The following is a 13,617-nucleotide window of genomic DNA, read 5'->3' as shown; positions in this document are numbered from 1 at the left end:
AACTAAGTTACCTTACTTGTGTCCTTCAGCTCTTAAATTAAATACAGCCGTTTTATGTGAGGAGAAGACTCAAGTCAAATGTGTAGGACGGCTGTGTTAATTTTTCATTAATAAGAACTGTGAAAATACCAATGGAATATTTTTTTAGAGTCGGGCATTCCTGGTCTTTCATACTAAAAAGAAAAAAACAAACCAGTAACATAATTCACATTATAACAAAATTCAAGATCAAGTGCGTAGTCACTATACAGGTTTGGCCACAAATTTTTACAAAATTAACATACTGCGGCAGGAATGCTGCAGTCAATAAATCAAAAAGCAGACTGAATAATTTCCCTGAAAATTTTTCAGTGTGAGGAATCAAAATTACTATGGTTCAATTCCACTGTTGCTACAAATGAAATTGAAACATATTCTCCAGTAATCCCTATTTCAACTCGATGTCCCTAGAACAAGCATGTTTCTTTAACACTTTGGACTACATGTTTAAAGCTAAGACAAAAGGACAGAATTGTAGAGAAGAGTCACATGATGCAGAAAAAGGTGCGAAAGGTGATGCCATTTTTTACTTGGATTTAGGACAGTTCTACAGTTTTCACCTTCCTAATGCAATGCTGCATTGATATCAGAAGTGACACAAACAAAAACCAGTTTCTGTGAAGGTGTACAACCCAGGCAACAAGGGGATTCTTCATCCTGCTCAAGGGAGGCGTCATTTTCCTCCATTGCTTAACCCCTCTGGAGGGGTATCAAGGTGGTTCAGTGGGATTAGCAATTCCAAAAGGTTGATCTAACTAATTTTCTGTAAAATCTTCATTTCTGCCAAGAAGACTCTTTTATAACCAAAAAGCATGACCAATACAGTTCAATTTCATTCATTTTTACTCATTTATTCCTTTCCTGAGCTAAAATTTTGACACAACAACTTAGAAGTCCCTGGTGAATAGGTAGAATCTTCTTGCTGTACCAGATGGGAGAGGAAAGTATCCAGACCAGAAGCTAGACAGAAAACAGTACTCTGCATAGACTAAGAAACAACTGTTAGGTGCTTAACTAACCGTTAGGTTCATAATTAACATTAATGTGACAAAGGTCAAACAATTAAAAAAAGTGAACACCCACTGGGGCAGACCCAAATAACCAACAGAGCTACTGGCTCAACTGTCTCAGTAGGCAAAATACTATGTCAGGCTCAAGATAAAGTCTTCTCAGCCTGTTCTTTCTCCTACTCCTCCACAGCTCAGTGACACCAGTAGCCCAAAGCATTCACACTGTGTGGGGTGACCACAGCTCCCAAGATGAAAAAAGCCCCAGCCAAGCTTCCTGTTATATTTGCTACTTTCACAAATTCCACTTTTTCATAAAGTATTTATCCTGAACTACCATGGTCTGTTTCCACATTTCTGACAACTACGTCTTCATAGTTTTGTCACACAGGTTTTTTTGGATCAAATCAAGTTCTGTGATGCTAGGGAGCCTCTGACCAACAGGTGGACAAAAGAGTTACTGCAGAAGGAATAATTTCAAAATTCAAAATTTGTATTATAAAAAAATAACATAAGATATACTCTCAAAGTCTAGTAGAATACACTAAAATATACATGCAGTGACACCTATATACGCATTTTCTCTTACTGCCTCGCATTTCCTAGTAGTTTTCAGTGAAATCTTCAAAACAATTGAACATGTTCTATTTATTAAACTGCCTAGGTAGCATCTTACAAGTTTTATCTACTGAGTGCCTTCTAGAAAAGCATCTGAGTTCACCTCTCCCTGTCCTCACAAACAGGAGCGGATTTGTACAGTTATTGTGTCTCAGTGGAGTGGGCCTTTGCAAAACTCTTTTGCACTCCTCCACCCACACCTGAGGAGTGGGGAGGGGAACTTCATCAACCACAGTTGCAAAAATGCGAATTCATGTTTACCTCAGAAGGTGAAGTACTTTGGGACCCAGACAACTTTGCTACAGAGCAGTGGCTTTCAACCTGCCATTCTCAGGCCCCAAAGAGTCCATGAACTGCTTCAAAGAGATTTGCAGAAGCTGCTTTAAACCAGATAAACTCAGAGATAATGTCACCATTACCTTTTTTATGACAAGTGAGTGTGAAAGGAGACTGTTCAATTGTTTATCTTTTCCAGCCTAAGCATTTGCTTGTGATGTAGTCATTCTTCTTGATGTCTTCCTTCCTACTGCTGATAACTTTAAATTTTATCATCAACAAAGCTGGTGGGCTACTTCTACTGTCAGTCACACCTCTTTTGCCTCAAGTTATGCATGTGATATGTTCAAGTGGTCCAGGCTTCCAACCTAATTATTTCAGTCACAACAGATGGAGAACCACCATACAGATGTAACAATTTATTTTTTTTTTAAATACAAACACCCTATCTTGAAGACTGTAACACAACCTGCAGGTTATAGCTACAGATGTTTCCCCCAGACTTCTTACCAACAGACTTTATGTAACTAAATTGAAACCCAAAATTTGTTCATGCTTCATATGATAGAAGTGTTTGTCTCTATGGATACTGAGTTGGGATCGAACACTATCTCTCACCATACTATTTGGCCACTGTTTGTGTTTCCACCACTTCTTGCTGACCAGCACTGTTCAACATGGAAACCAAATGTCCAACTATTACTCGTAATTGCCTGCACCTTTAGGTCTGGGCTGTTGCAGACAAATCACAGAGCTTAATTCAAACATTCTTTAGTCAGGAGATGTGTCATTTACAATGATCACAGTGGCCAATAACAATAAATCTGTATAACAAAACCAAAGAGGTTTGTCCTGCCTTAGAGTTCTATGTTACCCAGTTTTGAAATAGGTAATGCGTAATTAACCATGGCAGTGCTATTTATTTATCCTATTATTTATTCAGGACATTAAGTTTGATTCTCCTAAACTTGACTGTGCCAGTGTATTAAGAAACACTCTTTATTTTCATTCCCTAGTTTGTGAGTGATTCCACTCTCCATATCACTTCCTTACCCAGCTTTGGTCTAAACAGTTTCCCCCACAGGTAAACTCTGCACATACTTATGGTCTGAGCTGAACAAAGCAGTGAATTGTTAACAGCTCTCCACAGTTATTGCTCTTCCGTAGACTCGATGCAACTTTCAGAGGAATTTAAATTCTGTTTCTTTAATTTCTAGTATCCTAATCAGGCTAAGTGGAAGGCCATCATGGTTCTGAAAGTGTATCAACAATTTTGAAAAAGCAGCAGAGCTGTAGGTCTGAACTTCATTAAAAGAAGTAAGATTACTGCAGAAATCAGAAAAACACATACGCTTCATAGGTCTGAAAAAAAGCATGTGAGTGAGCATAAGCATGAGAAGTTACGGATGATGACAGGCTAATAGGCAGTTTTTCAGTATACTCCATTCTTTCACCTGAGGTAAAAATTACTCTCCATGATGACATATTGAATAATGACAGCACGAAGAGACATACCCATTTCAATTTAACTGCTGATGAATCAATGAATGCTGTATGAACCGTCTGCTCATACTTAAGTGTCTGGGATGGAAAAGAAACATCTAAGTGAATCAGATTTTTTATTCAAAAAAGTCTGCTGTTACTTATGTAGGCTAAAAAGCATTTTAAAAAGAAAATCCTTGGTGTTATCAATTTATTTATCTTTCTCACTATTTATTTTCATCCTCAATTCAAAGAAGGAAAGCTTCCACATCTCTCCAGAAAACCCTCCCACGATTACTTTCCCCTGATCAGTTTAATTTCACCATCATGTTTTTACTCCTAGCCTTCAGCCCTAGCTGAAGCTTACCACTGTGGTTACACCACTTTGTTGCCAATGTCAGAGGTCATCCTGTTACGCAAACAGAATAATTAAAAATAATTTTTAAAAAAGGACAAGATGGTTTGCCAGCTTCCTCCTCCGTATGTAGCTTCCAAGTAATGAACTGAAAAATCCACAGGGGAGAAGAGACAACCTCTAGCTCAGAGAGCTCCCAGTTCCTGCAGTGATTCTTGGGAGTCCGGTCAACCATGTGTGAAGCTGCAGCCACTCAGACAGGCTTCACTTCTGGGGATCAGAAAGGGAAAATGTCTCATTCAGATGTGAAGTCATCTCTTCCTATCTCATCCTTCCTCACTCCACCATGCAAAAATATCCTGGGACAGAGACAACAAGGGGACTTCAGAAAGGGTTTGGAGGATGTGGCGTTAATCGTTGCCTGTCACTGTTATCCCACCAAGGGTGAACACAGAGGGCAACAGTAGGACCATTGGATTCCTGGAAAGTTCTGCGTATCAAACATCTTACCAAGCTCAATTTGCTCAGATGTGTACAGTGCTGATAGCACAAGCAGCTCTGAAAATGAAAGGAGACCTTCAGACTATTCATTCAATCAGAATCAGGAGAAAATTAATATTGCCTGAGAACCACTGATGACCTATAGGACGTTAAGAAAGGGGGCTTTCTTAATAGAGACTATTTTATCTTTCAGTTAAATAAATATTTTCAGATTTCCACATAATGTAATTACTGGCAAGTCTGTGCTAGTAAGTCTGTTATTTGGCATGTCATGGTCTTCTCTTACACAGACTTAGCTGAATATAAGTGATATCATTCTCTCAAAAACATTCTTCCTCTGAAGTTCTCAGCTTCTGTTGTTTACATTATCAGGATACATGAGGTTTGTCAAGTGCAGGTGTATCTAAAGCCTAGTTGCATTCACATCTTAGCAATGAAAATTCCAGCTTACAAGGTTCCTTTTTTTTCCCCATGGTATTATTTGTACTGTATTTATAAACATGATTTTATCTATCTCCTACTTCAGAGACTGCTTTTAAAAGCTTGGTTCTAGTACTCTACAAAACTAATAAAGAGTTTTCTTCCTTCTTGTTAGGGATCAGAGAAGTAGGAGTTAGATACCAAAGGAAACACGTAAGAGAGGGCAGGTTAAAGAGATAAAGGTCTATCTCCCTCACATGCTCAGTGTATGCCAAATCTCAAGGTCAATGCATAGCTAACGAAAAGTACATACAGAAAGTCAGCCTACGACAATTAAAAGCTTTGAGTAGTGAGACCTTTGAGTCGTTTTGGTGATCTTCTCATTATTGTCCTGCTCAGGGTACTATCTGGTTCCCACCACCACTGCATCCCTCAAAATGCGTCACCCGTGCCTGGCCTTGAGCATCTGTCCCTGCAGAGGGCCCAGGGCAGGACATCTCCTCCAGGGAACACATACATGACATTAATAAACTGGCCACTTGACAGGACTGTTCCTCCACATGGTCTAGACAATAGAGTAGTGAGGTGGGTTGCAAACTGGCTTAAGGAGAGAAGCCAGAGAGTGGTAGTCAATGGTGAGGAGTCTAGTTGGAGGCCAGTATCTAGTGGAGTACCTCAGGGGTCAGTACTGGGGCCAATATTATTCAATATATTCATTAACGATTTGAACGAGGGAATAGAGTGTACTATCAGCAAGTTTGCTGATGACACTAAGCTGGGAGGAGTGGCTGACACGCCAGAAGGCTGTGCTGCCATCCAGTGGGACCTGGACAGGCTGGAGAGTTGGGCGGGGAATAACCTGGTGAAATTTAACAAGGGAAAGTGTAGAGTCCTGCATCTGGGCAGGAACAACCTCATGTTCCAGTATAGGTCGGGAAATTACATATTAGAGGGCAGTGTAGGGGAGAGGGACCTGGGGATCCTGGTGGACACCAGGATGACCATGAGCCAGCACTGTGCCCTTGTGGCCAGGAAGGCCAATGGCATCCTCAGGTGTATTACAAGGAGGGTGGTTAGTAGATTGAGAGAGGTCCTCCTTCCCCTCTACTCCACCCTGGTGAGACCCCATCTAGAATATTGTGTCCAGTTCTGGGCCCCTCAGTTCAAGAAGGACAGGGAACTGCTGGAGAGGGTCCAGCGTAGGGCAACGAAGATGATTAAGGGAGTGGAGCACCTCCCTTATGAAGAAAGGCTGAGGGAGCTGGGTCTCTAGTTTGGAGAAGAGGAGACTAAGGGGTGACCTCATTAACATTTACAAATATATAAAGGGTGAATGCCATGAGGATGGAGCCAGGCTCTTCTCGGTGGCAAACAATGATAGGACAAGGGGTAATGGGGTCAAGCTGGAACACAAAAGGTTCCACTTAAATTTGAGAAAAAACTTCTCAGTGAGGGTGACAGAGCACTGGAACAGGCTGCCCAGGGAGGTTGTGCAGTGTCCTGCTCTGGAGACATTCAAAACCCACCTGGACATGTTCCTGTGCGACCTCACCTAGGCGTTCCTGCTCCAGCAGGGGGATTGGACTAGATGATCTTCTGAGGTCCCTTCCAATCCCAAACATACTGTGATACTGTGGTACTGTGATAAATGTTACAGAAATAACAGCTTTTCTGCAGGGAGGAAAAGTAAAAGAATACTGGAACTAAACTTGACATTCCTTTTTTTTTCTTTCCAATCATATTCTTGGGTGACCTAAAAAATTCAGACTTTTTTGCTTTGATTTCTAGTGGTTGGACTTTCTTTCTATTTAAAAAAATATGTACTTTTGACAAATATTTTATAATGTAAATGGACTTCAGAAGGCTGCATGTCTAAATTGGAGCTTCACTTCAGCTTGTTCACTAATGGTATTACTTCTGTCTCCAAGGATCTACCTCGTACTCTTAAGTCTTTCCTTTTTCAGTATTTTTATTTCCACTGCAAGATACCTCCAGGTCATACTGTTGTGTTTTGTTTTTTTTTTTTTTAAAAAAAGAAAAAAGTTAAACCCACACATTTAGAGATATAGATGAAAAAAATTTGGACCATAACTTTGTTATTTGACATAAAGTTCATGAACTGCTTTAAAAATGGGTTGTTAAAATTTTTAAATTTTAATACATTGGTTAGTATGGTGCTGTCCCATGTTTTTATAATGAGTTCCACTCATCAATATTGTATTCTCGACTGTTGCAAAAGCCACAATTACATTAGTATTTTCTGCCCATGAACTTTTATTTAAAACTCTTTTGAAAGGTTTTTACAGATAAAACTGTGAACAGATAACCGGGTTTTGTCACAAACTTACGAATTTCATTGAAGTCCCTCAGTGATGGTTTATTCCATGCACGAGTATCTAACTCCCATTTTAAGGTCATTTCTAGACTGCATGAGAGAAAGTTCAAAAACACCACTAAAGCATAGTCTAAGTGTCCAGGAATCAGAAGACAAAGAAAGCAAGTTTCAAACATTTTGATCTGGAATACTGTGCATGTAAGCAATCATACATTTGAATTTGCAAAATGACTCGCAGAGAGCAACAGGATAGGTAAAATGCATTGAATCACACAATAATCATTAGGAGCATGAAAATCACGATTCAGAGATTACATGTCCCTATTTTTTATAAATATACATTCATTTTTTTTTTCCTAATTAACGCCACTTGGCACTAAGTACCCGAGTTTTGACTGATCATAAAATCCCGATGAAAAGAAAATAGATGTTACTGAAATATCTACAGAAGACCTCAGAGCTTCTCAATGTACAGAATGCTAATACTGCCTACACTTATTTCAGCAACAGAAAAAATAATCATTTCTTAAGCATGTTGTCATTTACTGAAGGATGCTAGTAAAGTTTTTAGAAGAGTCACTTCAGTCACATGGAAATTCTCTGAAAGCACAGGTGTTCTCTCTGAAAAAAATAAAGAAAAAAAAGAAAGAAAAAACACCCACTCAGCTATATTTAATCATTATTTTTGTTTCATATAATTTATATATAAATGTATTTATGTAATGCTTTATACATGCGAATTTTTACAAATTCTCTTTCTTATAAAGATGGAATTAATCCAGTTTTATAATCCATTACAATCCAAATAGGAGACATTCAGCTCTGTCAGTAACAAAAGCCAATAAGACATAGTTTATTTTTAAATAGAACTGATGTAAGTAATTTTGATAAGCATTTTCAAAAGCATGCATGCTTCAAGAAGAGCTGCAGGTACCATGCTAACAGGCTGCCACTGCAGGAGTCTGACTCCAGGTGATATCCTCAGGCTGTCACTGAGCTGTCATTTAAGCCTGACTGCGACCCAGCTCCACCGACATTGCCAACAGGAGCAAAGCATAGGCAAGGTGCACCAACATACAAAATGCATGTCTGGCATCTCTCTCTTTTCTTTTTCCTACCTCAAGGCTCACTGTTTCTACCCCAAGGCCCACTGTTTAAAAATCTCACAAGAGCTGAAGGGGAAGCAGAATTAAAACTGCTGTCTCTGCCCAGGGGGACCTGATCTTGCATCAGCCAAATCGCAGGCGAGCCATCTGCAAAGTGCTCTGGGCACAGCCAGTGGGATGCTCTGGGCCAGCACTCCCTAAGCCTGCCTGCAGCAAATATGCAGTAAAATCAAATATTCACCAGTACAGAGACAAGGCATGAGCAGACGGGACTCCTGAGAAAAGGCATCTGAGCTCCAGCTCTTATATTTCAAAAGGCAGTGCAGAAGGAGAGCAAGTGCACATCACAGACCTAAACCACGGCTTTTTTGACTAATGGCTGTGCTCAGTTCTCACCCTGCTGTACTGCTTTTGTGGGATCGCCCATTTTAATGAATGTTATGTGAAGACATCAAGCATCTAAGCATGGACTCCCCTAGGTCCCAAAGCCTACAGATTCCACGTGTTAAGATTTGGCATCGTCTCAGCATCGCACACTCAGTTAGGAACCCAAATGGCTAACTGAAGTTCCAAAAAGTTACTCAGTTTCTATTAAATAATGAAACTTCATCATCTATTCTATATATATAGCTCCAAGTATCAATCAAGAATTATGTCATGTTTCCACAAGCTCACGATACATATGCTCCCACAGACTGTACCAGTTCTATCAACAGCTGCATCAGCACTATGGTACGCTCGATCAAGGGCACCACGTTCTCCGTACTTTCACAACCAAAGAGCTGCCTGTCTGAATTTTCAGAAGTGCATTGCTAAAGTAAATTTCCAGTATACAGGTAGATAGCTCAAATTTCCCAACTGCTGAGAGTCCAGCAGCTCTCAGATAAAGTTACGTCTATGTAGCATTCTTGAAGGTTTTACAATCATATTTGCCCTTGTAAATATTAAGCCAAATATTAAAGGATTCTTAAAGAGTGTTTCCTGGTAGTGAAAGGTATCCTGAAAACAAACAGCCAAGCAAGTCACTGAAATAGTTCTAATCAAAAGACGAATGTTTTAAAGTCCTAGAAACATCATGCAGTACCGGACAGTATTACTCACTGTAATGAAGATGGGTGCTCTAAGCAAATTAAAATTCAGTTAAGAGGACGGACATGCAGATAAAAAGGTTTTCCCTGAGGAGAACAGGATAATGATTTTTTTACTAGCTCCTCAGGAGAACGATTGTCTTGTTAGATGTCATTTATACGTGCAGTGGATATCCTTTTGCATTTTGATTTTTCTTTATTTCTGTGCCTGCAGTGTTGGTGTTTTCCATCTGCTGAAAGAAGATGAAAAACATTAGAAGAAAAATCAGAAGTGATGGGAAGTAGTGCTTACTGTGGCCTTGCACAGTCTCTAGCACAAATGGGATTTTAAGCTTGTAACGACTGCCATTATCTGATCCCCATCCCTCAAACATCAGCATATGCAATCAAAAAGCTCTAGAATCAGTATCAGTTAAATCTTACGTGCCTTTACCTCAGATGGATCCAAGACAGGTTTAATTAAGGGACCATTCTTCTATACTCAGCAGAAACAGTTACTTACACCTGACCTAGACCTTTCTATAAAGCTGCAACCAAGAAACAACATAGGTTGTATCCTCTTCTGATAGAAATTAGTAGAGTCAGTTTTGGGCCTAAGAGAATAAAATTCCTGTAACAACCTCATTTCCTTGAAGCCTTTGAAATCAATCAGTCTTTTGATCTAGAATTTAACACCTAATTTTTTGGCCAATTATCCCAAATTAATCCTTACTACTAATTAAAATTACAACTTTGAAAAGACAGATAAAGGCACTGAAATATTTGCACAGCATATCAGCCCTCAAAGTCCAGAAAATCCTTGCTGAGGAACATGAAAAACATGCTTTTATTAAGGGATTCCAACTCAATAGAATCATTCAAAAGATTATACTTTCATAGGTGGTAGCATAACTCATTTCTTTGATTTAGTATGAAATTATCTATCTTTCAGCTTTGTAACCTGTGTCAGAGGTCACCCTTACACTTTGGCAGCCAAGAGGCTGGCTTACGCTTTTGGCAGACTTTCATTATTTGTCTCATAGCAGAAAGTCCTTGCTGAACAGCATGGAAGTGCAGTTTTTCCCTCATACACATATCAAAAAAGAGAAAAGTTCTTTCAAGTCTAAGGCTTTTGCATGCACTTACCTGCAGTTAGACAGTAACTAGGCACTTTTGGGATGAGATGTTCTACTCCATTGAAAATGTTTGCATTTGGCTACTGAAGATGAGTATACTGGAAGACTGCACTTTTTGTCAATATTTACGTAGGAAAAACTGAAATGTGTCAGAAAATACAAATGTACTATGTATTTCTCCTTGCACACACAATATTTAGAGTTCCGACAGATCACAGCAGAACAATATTAATCAGACTACCTGCCTAGTGTGTGCAGGAATTCAGCCATGGGCGTAAGGTGCACCCCTCAGGGCTAGTACACCAGCAAGCAAAATAGGCCTGTAATCCAAGTATATAACACATATTATTTTTTATTTCCCAGCTGAGTTCATCAACAGCCAAATGCAAGAGCACTCTTGGCCTGCATGTTTCATTTCAGACTGAGCTCAAGAGCCTAACAGGCAGCAGAATGTAGATGTATGCACCTGACAGTGAAATGCAAAAATGTAAAGATTCAGTAAGTCAGCTTTACAGCTGACTTTTCAGTATTCTTCAGGAAGCCCTCCTGAGCTAGATGTATTTTGATGCCATAAGTTTCTCTCCTGCTATTCCACAGAGGTTTTCTTCTCTTAATGCACTTTATAAACTTCCAGCCACGGAGTACAACTTTTTCCAAGCAAACAAAAAAAAAATCTTCTGTCTGTAGTTATACTAAAGTTTAAAGTTATAAACAAGGTCACCAGTATTAGGTACAACCACTGTCAGTCTTTTTAAAGATGGTGGTAAAAAGCAGGTAACTACATTGAGAAAATCAATTATCTGAAAGAAACGATTCTTCTAACCAAGACATAAATACACTTAGAAGCATCTTAGAGTCTGAATTAGGCAGACAGGGAAGATTCACAAGTCTCTTTCAGAGAAACCCGAAGAAATAAGCACCAGACAGCCATAAAAGACAAACTGTTAAATTGTCTCTCCCAATGTAGGTCTCTGCATGCACTTACTGCTGTTCATGTTTTATAACTGCTTAACTTAATGGATAAATCAATTATGTAATTGTCAGCACAGGGACAGATCCTTACAGGTTTCATCTGCCTGGAGTTTTTTGCTGAAGTGATGCTAGCCTCACTTGCACAAGCTAGCAGCCTCATCACTGCAAAAATTCAAGAAGATAATTCAGAAAAACAACAAAAAAAGAAACTTGGTAGTTTAGGAATGCAAACATACAGTTAGGCTGGTATTTCTCTATTTAAGTATTGATCGTTTTTTTCATTTTTGAGGTAGGATGACAGTGTCTGTCAAACTCACACCGGGGATGTTAATGGTCACCAAAATGCCACCAGGCTCACTGCGGCTTTCTTCACTGAACATCAGTGATGAGTGCCTAAAAACACACTGCATAACACACGCAACAGGAATAGGCAAAAGGTGCCAGTTTGGTTCACAGAACAGTACATAGTCCAACCCATCAGTTAAGCACTATAACCCAGCTGGAAAACAGGCGATAAAACAGAAGCTGTGTAGCTCAGTAACTCCCTGACAACCATCTCTGAAATGCTGCTTTCCCTAAGGATATCAGGCAAAGCTACAGAAAGCAGCCAAATTTGGGGTTGTTGATCTACTTTCTCCCACTAGTCTGCATGTAGATTGAGTCCCAGAAGCAGGCTGTAAAAGCAAAACAGACTTGAAGAATGATTGAAATCCAGCACTCTTAAGGTAGGCCCCTGCCTCCTCAATAATACTGTACCTCCTGCAATATATGAAGTTTTTAACTGTGCCTGTACATATCTCAATGTCTTGGATATGGCTTTAGCTCCATAACAACACATGAGGAAATGGTGAAATATATATTAGCATCTGCTAAATTGTGACATTGTCAGCCTAATAATAAGCTGATCACAGAAGGGCTCAATTACGTTTCCAGAAAGGATTTTTTGTGATCTTAAGTTTTACACAGTTAGCTGGTGAACTAATGACTCAGAACCATTCCTTTTACAATAGAGGAGAAAAAATAAAGGCAAACCTAGGAGTAAACACAGATTACATTTACAGAACCTGCTGATCCACAAGGGCATGCAGGGGAGTAGGTAATGTTCCATCTGTCCCCAGTTGAGCTAAAGCCTGAGCAGGAAGGTTTCCTCCTCTACTCCATTTCCAGAAGTCAAACTAGAAATGGGAGCTGGACTCTCCTATCTCTCAGCAGAGGCTGGAGACCAACAGCAGGGTCACCCCCTCTGCGCTGTATCTGGGGGATGGCATCAAGCACCCCTTCACAGCTCAGACATGAGCTTGACAGGGAGAGGGAGGAGGGGAAAGGAAGCCTCTGCATGAAGCTCTGCCTGAGATATAGCTGCTCTAAGTGGGACATCCTCCATCTCCTCTTCCAAACCACCCACCCTGGGTTCCCACAGCATCACAGACATTTACAGACCTAGGAAAGTCATCCCTGGACCTGAGGCTTGTTGAAGATTTCAAGATGCTACAGTCAAAATCTTAATTTCAACAAGAAGCAAGTTCGAGTGCAAATCCAGAATCTGATGCAGGTTTTATAGATCATGTTAGTACAGACGTGCTTTTAAAACCTAACCAGCCCCTTAGAAGAATTGGATTGAAAAATGAAAGCTCCTAAAACATTCTGTTTGAAAGCAAGTATAATAAGCAGAAGTAGTTTTCTGCGAAACAGATATCTTATAGCCTTTTCTTCCTTTTATCTACTCCTCATTACTTTGCTTGTTGTTCTGTTAGACATATCATACTCACACAGATGTGGCACTAATCACAGGGTAGGAGCTGCCAGCTGCCTGGGAGGATAAAGCTACTCTGACATTATCCCACCAGGCACCCAACAGTGACTTAGGAGATACAACCATCTAGCTGACCCCCTTGTAAAGAAACAGGTGCTGTCTGAGCATGCTGGGAAATCCTTTATAATGCAGTCAGCTCCCTCTCAATGGTTCAAGGTTTAATGTAAAAAAAAAAAAAAAAATAACAATGCCTATCATTTTGCAGACTGAGGTTAGGCATAAAATGCTGAGGCTTTCAGTGGGAGTCTTGCTTGCTGAAGATAATTATGGCTTAGCATGTTACCCTAGTAGAAAATATTTCTCTTTGAAAGATGTTTGGTGGGCATCAACTGCACTGTACAATTTGGATTTGATTTTAGTCTAGGATGTAAACTTGGACTTGATCCTCCCCTCAGCCTGAATACAGGTAAAGAAGTATCAAAATTCTTCCCTTCAAAACATTCCCAATTTGAGGAAACCTGCGGGGTAAACCTTTGACCAGCCAAAAAAT

Source organism: Columba livia, chromosome 1, assembly GCF_036013475.1.
Source record: "Columba livia isolate bColLiv1 breed racing homer chromosome 1, bColLiv1.pat.W.v2, whole genome shotgun sequence".
Lineage (NCBI taxonomy): Eukaryota > Metazoa > Chordata > Aves > Columbiformes > Columbidae > Columba > Columba livia.
The sequence above is the reverse complement of the archived record's forward strand: the minus strand, read 5'-3'. Positions refer to the sequence as shown.